Below are 3926 nucleotides of genomic sequence, written 5' to 3' on the forward strand. Positions count from 1 at the left end.
GGTTTCAATAACAAATGGCGAATCAGATCGTGCACTTTTCGTGTTTGTACGTCAGCACGTGATGACTCAATTGATCCAATCAGACCTTGGAAGTAAAGTGGAGTCGAGCTTGATTTGGGCTTGAATAGGATGCCTCTGTGAGGCCAGGTGTTGTAGACTAATGAATGGATGGATATCTCTCGTGAGGTCTCCTGCAGCTCTGAGCTGTCTGCTCTTGGAAATGTTCCCCTGTTTAATCAAATTTCAATAAAACCGCCCTCCTGGTGCTGCACCTGCAGGGTTCACTGCGTGCCGGTGCACTCCGACATTTCGACGGGGACGTAAAGCCGGCTGTCTCGTACACATTTATCTACGGAGGTTAAATACCCCCGGGATATCGTCAGGAAACGGTAGCTGCCATTGTGCACCGGTTCCCTGGCTAAATTCCCTGCCTCGAGATTATATGGGATGTTAACGCTACATGGTCAAAAGCTGATGGAGAATGAGATCAAAGTGATGGTAACAATGGAGTTTGTACATAGAAGAAAATTTAATTGTTACATCAAGGTGATGGGGTGAGGATGTAGCACAGGCATGGTGTGCCAAATGGCTTCCTCCTGTGTTTAAGTTTCCTTTTATATTCTTGTAAACGACATATGAATGATCAAGTTCAATATTCCATTTACCTGCATGAAAAATACCTTCTTGAAGGAATTAACAAAATTTCCCAAGATAAATGAACAGTTTGAATGGTCTCATCTTCGGCATCACAGTTTGTTAAGCGAAGGAGTCCATCAATCTTTACTTTGTCTCTCAGAGAACCCGCAGTCATTGGTTGATTAAAAACAAACTTTCTCACGAGTTGAAAAACGACAACATGCTACCGATGGATCGATCATTCATTGTTGTCCACTGCTTTCAAGAACTACCATAAGTACCAGCACTGAGCTACCATTGACATGCTGGAAAGCGATTTGAAGGCATGTTTCAAAACGAGGCAATGGCATCGGGTTGGTTGGTCATCGTGTTCCACTTAGGTTAAGGCTCATCTAAAAGTTCAAACATTGAATGAACATTGAACACAATCGACAAACTGTGAACATAAGACCTTTGAGTTGTGCTTTCCATGTAGAAAGAAAGTATCGCTCATCCAATAAATTTTGCAACAAAATCTGATCAATATCCAAGAGGTGAGAGTTCAATTTAATTCCTGGCATGTCATACATAAATAAAATTAATTCTCGGTTTTTCTGTCGTCGTTTTAAAAAAAGAATACATTAAAAAAGCGAAAGTATGTGTCGGTATGTCCGGTAACAACTACTCAGAGACCCTTGGGTCGATCAACACCCAATTATCAGGGTATACTCAGAGGGCCCCTACTTGTAACCCCTGGCGTTAGCAACTCAGAGGTTGCTAACGCCAGATTTATATCATTCCGATGTTAAATTAAAAAATTATAACATAATAAAAATACTTAGTCCTCTCTGTTTCACCATGTATACAAAAAGTATATATATATATATATATATATATATATATATATATATATATATATATATATATATATATATATATATATATATATATATATATATATTAAGCTCTTTCTAACCACTGATTCACTGACTGATTTTAAAGATTGGGTCCTTTCGGGTGAGGAAAAAAGCTTAAATTTTGCGAGCCAGATGCACCAAGAAAATCCACAGAATCAGTGGACAACATCCATAAGTGAAAATATAAATAAATGAAAAAAAATAAATGAAAAAATGCAGCTGAGTGACCCGAGACAATGGGGAAGCACGATAATTTTTCTTGCCAATGGACATCCAAGCTTTTACCCCGGGAAAAATCACAGAATCATCGGACAACATCTGTAAATTAAAATATAAATAAATAAATAAATATATCAATAGAAATGAAAAATCAAATGCAGGAAAGCGACCCGAGACAATGGGGAAACACGGTTCATATGCCTAATATGTCGGGATCGTGTACTTCTTTATATCAATGGAAATTTGATCTCAAAGCGAACATAGTCGGTGCTACCCTACCTTTAATACTGAGATGTCCTACAGGTATCATAACCTGCAATCAGCAGCTGCATCCCCTTCGGACCTCGTTAACACGACCAGTTGCTCTTTGTCTTGGTAACGAAAACTAATAAGCTTAAGCAGCTGAAGCCTGATGCACCTGTACTGTAACCACTAATCAGCTTATAGGGCAGAGACCAATTAATCCAATGTGATTGTGCTGTATAACCTTACAAGCTATAATAATCACGTGTGTGCTTCATCAATCATTTACTTGATAGGTGAGGTCTACCCAAGGTCAACGTCAGGTCTACTTCAACCAGGTCAACGTGAGACAATTTTCCAAACCTTCAGAGAAGAAAATATACATTAATAGCGATGACGTCACAGACTTCATCTCACACTGCAATTTGAGCCCTGGTGATGCTTTTCAACGTTATATCGACAAAATGAGCAATCATTCAATAAATTAGTAGTTGGCAACTTTTGTAAGGAAGTAAAACGACCAGACCTCCTGCAGTAACATTGACTAGGTTGAAAGTACAGGCAAACCATTTATATTTATTCAAAAGGGATCCATAACATTCAATCCAAAACGACGTCATTAAATATTATAAAGGGAAGGTGAACAAGCAGAAACATTACAATTCTTATGTGAAGGCACTTCGTCGGTGTTGCACTTTAAATTGTCAAAGCATTTGATTCTATAACATTGTACTGTATCCAATAACTGGATAGTATTCAACATCTAATCTGCTGTTTAAAAAATAATAATAATTTACCAACCAAGATTTCAGTGAAGTTGTGAGATTTAGCAACCTTGACGTGTGAAGGTAAAAACAAAAGGTGTCTGATTGTGTCGTTTTAGTTCCATCCAGTATATGATGTCTGTCTGGTGCACAAGGTACTCATAATCGTCCAAGGAATACCAGGATTATATATTTATATATTCTGATGGGCTCATGACACACTAGTAACCACCTACTCCCCAACCTCATCCAAATTGTCAAGTATCTTGAATAAGGCCCTTCCTCTACTCCATCAGTCAGAAACACCACACCACATTACCTGACGTTTCCCGAACATCATTTTGACGTAGTTGTACACTCAAGGACCTTATGGTAAAAGCAAAGCACCGACAGCTCCGCAGCAAAGCAACTAAGATTCCTGGCTTCCATACATTCGCAGCAAACAACACATCATACACAAACACGTATGAGAAGGAAACAAGTTCCACAGTTCTTCCACCAGATAAGAGCTCCCCATCAGCCACATTAGTCATATATTGAATCACTTGTTAAAGATGCACTAAAGATGACATGAAAAACTGAAAACACACTTTGTACAAGCTTTAATAACACACGGTCAGAGATTAGAAATTTTCACACCAATCAGGGGAAATCTCGACCTTACATGTTCCATTTTAATCAACTTGATCACGAAATTGATGATATTCAAATAATCAATTGCAAATCAATCAAACACCACGATCGTGAGACACGAGTATTGTTGGATACATCAACTCCAAAGTCCCCTCATGGCATAAATGTTGATGACGAACACGTGTTCAACTCATTCATCCTAAATGCCTCAACTCATTCATTTTAATGCACTTTATCTCATTCATTTCACTTTTTCAGAATAATATACTTTTCACCTTCCTCTCCATCATATTGATAAATGCAGGCAGCATGTGTATGTGTATGTGTATGTATATGTGTATGTGCATGTGTATAAACAGTTTATGAATATGTGCATGTGTTTGTTACATATATATATATATATATATATATATATATATATATATATATATATATATATATATATATATATATATATATATATATATATATATATATATATATATATATATATATATATATATATATATATAATATATATGTATAACAAACACAT

Source organism: Eptatretus burgeri, chromosome 8 (assembly GCF_056783735.1).
Source record: "Eptatretus burgeri isolate ZD-2024b chromosome 8, Ebu_testis_v1, whole genome shotgun sequence".
Lineage (NCBI taxonomy): Eukaryota > Metazoa > Chordata > Myxini > Myxiniformes > Myxinidae > Eptatretus > Eptatretus burgeri.